This window comes from Triticum dicoccoides, chromosome 6B (genome assembly GCF_002162155.2).
Source record: "Triticum dicoccoides isolate Atlit2015 ecotype Zavitan chromosome 6B, WEW_v2.0, whole genome shotgun sequence".
NCBI lineage: Eukaryota > Viridiplantae > Streptophyta > Magnoliopsida > Poales > Poaceae > Triticum > Triticum dicoccoides.
In genome coordinates this window covers 121,727,739-121,735,032 of record NC_041391.1, presented here as the reverse complement: position 1 = coordinate 121,735,032, position 7,294 = coordinate 121,727,739, and the positions used below count along the sequence as shown (strand labels likewise).

Genomic DNA, 7,294 nt, shown 5'->3' with positions numbered 1-7,294 from the left:
AAGGAAGGAGCACATTACTGATTTATTTTATTCAGAGTTGGGCAGGGGGGGGGGGGCATGGTCCCTGTAGGCTACAAAGTAGCTCCGCCACTGCATGTAGGGCACGATTTGTTTTCAAAGTTTGGGTAGAGGACGTTAGGGATTCTTTTTTTCTTGAAGGAAGGAGCACATTACTGATTTATTTTATTCGGAGTTGGGCAGGGCACGCTAGGTATATTTGGTCGATTGAAATAATAAATGAATGGGAATTGTTTGACAACAGCGCGCCGGCTGACACTTCAGCCGGTCCCGCGTGCGTCGCTCGATCACAGCGATCAACCGCTTAAGAATCTAGCGTTCCATGTTTGTGTTGTTTTTTTGTTGGCCCATCACGTGGCTTGGCACACCACGGCCGCTTGTCCAGCTTTCCTCGTTCATGTTTCTTCTTACTAGATGACCCGTTGCGCCTATGGCGCAAAGGGCGAGAGCAAACCAAGCTTTGAAGGCATGCGAGTTAGAATATTTAGAGACCGGTAATCTTCAAACATAAGGAAAAAGTTCATAAGTAGCGAGTGCAACATTTCGGTGCCCAGACTCATCTGCACCCGGTCAGAAAAAAAATTTAAAAAATTCCATTTGTTTTAGTGGTAGAAAATTTATTGCGTGAGGTCCACTCCAATTTTCAGACCATTTCGACACCTAAGTAGCTCTCAGTTAAAAAGAGCAAAAAGGACAAACCGGGTAGTGCGTGAACAGTAAACTTTTTTATAGACCTCGAATTTGTCTTTTTTTTTCCAAAAGCTGCTCAGATGTTCAAATGATTTGAAAATTAGAGCAGACCTCACGCATCAAATTATCTACCGTACAAAAAATGAATTTTTTTTCGAATTTTTCTTGTATTTGTTTTTCAATCAACACGGGTGCAGCTAAGCCTGGCCTCAAAAGTGAATTATCGATAAGTATCACTATATATTGCATTTATCGGTGCGGTGTTTTTCGAGCAACGATACCGAAGGATTTGGCGCTGGTTTTTGTAGAGATGTCGCTTCTGTGCTTCATTTGTTGTGAAGGGTGCGACGTGCACTGTGGAGGGGAGAATGACAGATTGTTGTGGACTGGCGCTTCTCTTCAAGTTTAACTTACCGCTTCTCATGACCATGACCCCGAAAAAAAGAAAAACTTACCGCTTCATTTACCAACTTTGACAGGTGCACCGCATAGAGCTCAAGGAAGTGCGTCAATCCAATAGTACATGGTGTAAGCAGTGTGTGATTGCCGCTTGTAAAGTTAGCAACACATAAATGAACACGGGTCACAATATTTCAGCTCCTGACAAATTGAAATGCCTAGAGGAAAGTCAGATAGGTGGATTTATTCTTGCCATTGTCTTACCTGATCTAAGCACGCACTCAATGTTGTTTTAGATGGAATGCCTTCAGCATACATGGTGGAAGACAGCTGCCACCGGCCCCCACTACTGAACCACCACGCCCACATCACCATCTCGCAGGGACACGCGCCGGCAAACCCCTGCCCCTTCACCTTTTCTCCTACTCTGCCCCGTTGCTTCCCTCACTTCATTTCCCTCCTAGATCCCCTTTCTCGTCCAGCTCGCCGGGGATGCCAGTCGCTGTTGCAACGTCAACCGAATGAATCGGCCGGATACACCAGCCCTCGGTCGGGATCGACGTCCACACCTCTGGCTCTGACATGCATGCCCGCTGGACACCGCCGGGAACCACCTCGTATTTCTGGTGCATTCTTGCTCCTAGTAGACTCCTAGCTTCATTAATGTTGCTCCTGTCGTCCCTTTAATGGTGATTCCGGGTGCCAGCGCGCAGGAACCTCTTGGACCGAGGCTGCCTTCTTCGGTTCCGTCGGTCGCCGCTGCGGTCATCCTCCTCACCGAACAGCTCGACAGACCGTGATGGGCTCCGCGTTGTCCACGTCTCCCCTGGACCACGCCATGGGTCCCTCCTACTTATTCCTCAACGCTGACCGTCATTGCCGCTGTGTGGTGCTCGTTGCTCTGCTCCGCCCGACCTCGGCATTCGAAGCCATGGGTCCCTCCTAATTCTTCCTCGACGCTGACCATCATTGCCACTGTGTGGAGCTCGTTGCTCTGCTCCGCCCGACCTCGGCACTAACAGCAAGGTGAGAAATCGCCTCTGCATGCTGCTGATGTTGTTTGCTGCTTGCTGCCGCTAGCTGCTTTGCTGCATTCTGTTGGCTGCTTGTTTCTTGATGTTGATGCTTGATGACGTTAGCCGTGACCTGCGTGCAGATGAGAGAAAGAGAGATTGATTAGCTATGAAGAAAGATGGCATATTCAGTACTGTTTAATTTACTTGCTTGTCACAGTGTCAGACTAAGGCTGGACTTCCCTATATATAAAAGTTTTCACTCTAACATTTGATTTATGAGGAAAATCACATAAAAGTGCTCAAAGTTGTAAAATCCATAACAAAATCAAGCTTAGTCAGTCTAAAAGATGATTTACTTTAACAAAATGTCTTTAAATCTTTTAAAATTCACAACTTGCATTCTAAGACGCCCAAGAAAAATTTTGTTGCCAATTTCAGTAGCTTCATTTTCAACTTTCTGCATGACATCTCATACAATTCATGCGCTCTACACATTTTGGAAATTAATGAATACTGATTTTTCTCCGTTTGCTTCTTTTCCAAGGTTTCTTCGTCGTTTCAATAGAGTCCGGCAACGAGGGGTGTTATGAGTTCGATCCGCAGCTTCATCAGGACGTTGACCAGCAAGGCAAGCATATGCTTGTTGACCCCATCTTATGTTTTACTTATGTTGAAGGATTATACTATCTTGTTGTTGTCCGTATTGGTTATCATGTCATACCTTTCTTTGCAATATCCATCTTTAGCTTTGTTTTGGCATGGCTAGGAGTTGATTGTTGTTCATGATCAGTGGGTCATGACATATATTAACTCCAGCAATTTATATTCGTCTTAAAATAGTATAATTATGATAAATTCAGACCATATTAACAAAACTCAAACTAAAAGATAAGCACCTCAACAGCTATGTTTCAAAATAGCAGCTCAAGCACATGTAACATTGAGAAGGATCTTTTGCTATTAACGGCATATTCTAACCTGCAGATGGACGGAAGCTTAATTCTAGTTCCATCTTCTCAACGTATTTATGTGCACATCAAGAATCCAACTGCAAAATTTGCATCCATGCATCATGAAGGCTAATCGCATATGAACTCAAAGAAAAAGTACTATCTAAAGAGGAACAAATGGGATTAAGTGAGAAATAGACCAAACCTTCTGGACCTGGCTAATCACATCTGAATTTATACAGAGATGAAAAGATTGCCCGTTCACTTATTTCTCCTACGGAAAAGAGCATCAATGGTTTTATATGTGCTTCCTGCTGCCTGGGCACTTTGTGGCACCTGGATAGATGGGGTCAAGTGAGAAATAAGTTAACGCAAAATCTTCCAATTATTTCCACTTAGTCTGACACTGTTTCTTAATAAGCTTCTCCAGTGTTGACAAGAGAAATAAGAATATCAGTTCCAGCTGGACAACGACATGGAAAAGAATTTTATTGGGTTCTCATTTCAAACACCATAAACCTTCCAATCCCTCTAGGAGTTTCGGACTCCAGCTTCTGTAGCTCATGGCACCTGCCAAGGTTTCTTGCCAAGGGACAAAAAGGCTAGGGTGCCTGAATACTGGTCAGGCCTAGCAACCAGGTAGGAAGAAATTCTTCAGACGATGGTAAAACCAAATTTACAGCTAAGAAACATGTCAGCTTGCATCGGGACTTTCTCCTCTGGAGAAAGTTCAGCTCATATGGACTACTTATGGTCCACGTCAAAGGTACAACCTCTAGCAACTAATAAATTGAGATGATAACAGAGTACCCATTGCAATATCAAGGAGTTCCTGGACCAAGTTTTATGTCTAACTTTCCTAGGTATCTTAATTAAAATAAATAAATGATCGCAAACCGAACAGATTGCCATCTTTTTCATGAAAGGTCAGGTGAGCAACCCCCAGCTCGAAAGACATAATTAGAACATGTTTGATGGAGAAGCTTATTAAGAAATAGTAGCATGGCAGCACCATGAGCATAGTGAAGGTAATAAATATGTATCAAAGAGCAGATGATCCTAACAACAGAAAACATCGGTTTGCATAAACAAATCAATGTATGAAAAAGCTCACGCCACTGCGACCATATCCTCACCCATATACAAAATATTTCACCAGTAACATTGCAAAATATAGCTAAAAAAATAGGATGTCTTCTAATGCTTCAACTCAACAAATGAAAGTGGAAGAAGATCGCTGCAATACCATAGCTGAGAGGGAGGAAGGTCTAATTGTCGTGGACCGGAGTATTTACTCTGCCACACGGTTTGTGAGCGGAGAAGTGTGAGCAGTCCTCACAGTCATGACACCTACATCATCGATGCCATAGCAGACCTCCCGCTAGCCTCGGTAGGCCCTCTAACCTGCAGGTTGTACGAACAGCATTATGTGCCTCAAGAAATTGTAACAAACAGGCCAAAAAATACAATGGGCAACTGACCGAGTGAGTGCATCTCCATAAAGACCTTTCAGGCAATCTTTTCTTGTAATTATGGCATTCTCACAAGGAAAACCTTGGCCTTGAACAGCTCCTCTATAATAACAACAGCATCAGCCTACAGGTTTAGCAATGTTATGTGCATTTAAGACATCTTCAATTGTTCAACAACAATAATGGCACTAAACAGAGGTAAACATTATCTGAAGCGAGGCATACAGGGGAAAAACTCACCATAAAAGTTCATCTCCTCCAGCAAGAATCCTAGAAAAAGTAATTCTTAGTTTCCAAAGGCACCAACAGGATACAGAGAAAAAAAAGACATGCTAAAACAATGCCACTAAGCTATGAACACTGCCATCCAAACAGCTACGCCAACCAGTATAAACATGTTACAGCAATTAGCTGTCTGCATATGAAATAAGGATCGTCTTGGAGCAGCCTCAAGGAATAGCAACGCGCAACAAAACAGTAGATATTAAGTTATACATCTCAACTGCTTTCAACTTAGTAAATGATGTAAAACTAACCATGCCAATGAAGCAACAAAAAAGTATTAGCTTTGTTACTTGACATGCAACCAACAAAAGTTAATTTGTCAGAGTGAAAAAAAATACTAACCGTAAAGCATGAATAAGGAAATTGTGTTATTGTGGTAATCAGAAGACACCTGAAAAGTAGTTATCCAACCAATTAGATAAAAGACCTTGATTTGGGTATACCTGCAATCAAACCTTTCAAAAACAATCGTTTGTTCTTGGTCTGCACCATAAGCTATAACCAAATTGATCAACTATCCTCTATAGCTAACTATTTCTGTGAAATAATAGTAGCAAACTTTAACCATGGCACACATATATAAAAATGTGATGAGCAATAAGAAGGAAAGACCAAAAATGTAAATTTCATGGATTGTAACCTCAAGTCAATAAACTAATCTTCAACAGTGCTAACTGATGCCAATAAATTAACTACCACTATTTTCTCCCCCAGGAAACCCCCCAAACATTCAACAGAAACATCAAATTAGTCACCAAGATTACCCAAAAAGAAGTCATCCTAACTAACAAGGAGATGCATGGTAGGAGGCACATACATGGCAGAGAGGCAGTGGATGAAGATGCAGGCGCTGTGTCAAAGGCGGCCATGGCGGCCTTGTCCACCACACCTCCGTCCTGCTCCTTCACTTGCACCTCCGCCTCCGTCATCGCCACCGCCAGCGCAGGCCTATCCTTGGGCCCCTCCCCCTTGGCGGTCGGCTGCAGCTCTTCCCCGCCTAGATCCCTACGCTGTTGTTGGTGGTAGCAGGTGAGGCGACGCGGGAAAGCACAGATGCGTCGTCGACGAATAAGAAAAAAAGAAGAGTACACACCGTACAGTTGCCCGACGCTGCTCACCTCAACGGCTCGACCGCCTCTGCTGGGCCGACGACGACACAGGAGGAGGCCGAGGTGAACGGACTTGCGTGGGCAGAGGACAAACGATGGGGTCGACGGTGCTCACCCCGACCCCATGGGATATAGGGGAAGGGGTTATGGCGTCGGCGGCGGTGCTGGGAGAGGAGGCGGCGGCGGCGGCGCTCGGAGAGGAGGCGGCGATGGCATCGGTGCTTGGCTGGGCGAGGAGGCGATGGCGGCGGCGCTGGGCTGGGCGAGGGAGGAAATAGAAGAGAGAGAGAGGAGGGAAGTCGCTCGTTTCTTTTAGGTTTTCACCGTTGGGGTGAATACTTTGGGTACTAATAAATTAGAAAATACCCACACGATTTGCTGAAGCCCCACCAAACAGGACCCATCAGTCATGCACATAGAAGTGAAATGCATAAGTAAAGAAGAATGGACGGCTCAGCCTTTAACAGCGCTGTAAAAGGTACAATCTGCAATGAGCAGTGCTACACACACGACGCTTGCAGCCGAAATGTGGACGACACTACATCACAGACCATCCACTGGCAAGTCTGAGCAGCCGTAAGCGCTTGGATCAGCTATCGTGCATGCATCGTTCAACACAAAATCATCCGTCAAGTAGTTCCGATCTGCAATAGATCGTGCGAACGAGACGTAGCAGCGGACGCAATTCACCCAGGATGGCGGGTAGTCTAGCGTCATTTATATGTTCGATCTTCAGCTCTCCTCTTTTTATTTGGGTCATTCACGTGTTGCTGCATGCTGTGACCATGGTGATTGCATGCTGGAACCAAAGATATTTTTTGCTGCATCGACTCATGGTGGAGCTACGACCATCGACGATGGGAAAAACGATTTTTGCTGCAATTGTCATCAGATTTTGCTACGAGCAATGTGGAAATTTGCTAGATAAATTCATGGCAGAGGTGCGACTCGGGACGGCGACGACGGCGATTTTTTGCTGCAACTGTCGTTGTCTTTTTGCACGAGTTTCTTTGCTACATCCATTTTTAGGGTGATGATTGGTGGCTGTCGTTCGTGCAACCCTGTGAAAAGAGCGTTGACGGTGGTAAAAAGCTTCAACCAGCGTGGGAAAAAGTTTCAACTGACGCGAGAAATAGCTTCAACGTGCGCGACGGTGATGGGGATGTGGGCGAGATTTGCTGCAGTCGACCTTCGACAGAGCTAAATGCTACAACCACGTCGCAAAAGTGCTACAACCAGCTCCGCACACTGCTACGATTGGCATTGCATTTTGCTTCATCACACAAACGACTTCACGGTGTTTTGCTACAATTGATGTCACAGCTTAGTACATCCAACGTCGTGTTTTGCTACGC

The 7,294-nt window shown here is 44.8% G+C and overlaps 1 long non-coding RNA gene across 4 annotated transcripts; it reads right to left on the bottom strand.

Annotated features, from left to right (window-relative positions):
* Positions 1-1,197: 1,197 nt before the first annotated feature.
* On the bottom strand, positions 1,198-6,230 carry LOC119323492. 4 transcript variants are annotated; one of them, XR_005156337.1, is made up of 9 exons: positions 5,949-6,230; positions 5,648-5,840; positions 5,173-5,221; positions 4,786-4,815; positions 4,555-4,669; positions 4,320-4,477; positions 3,279-3,409; positions 3,102-3,171; positions 1,198-2,253 (listed from the first exon to the last, which is right to left on the bottom strand). It is a non-coding gene; the product is annotated as an uncharacterized LOC119323492 (long non-coding RNA). The 4 variants fall into 4 exon arrangements; XR_005156336.1 differs by having other exon boundaries at positions 4,320-4,669; positions 5,924-6,230; XR_005156335.1 differs by having other exon boundaries at positions 4,320-4,669.
* Positions 6,231-7,294: the final 1,064 nt, after the last annotated feature.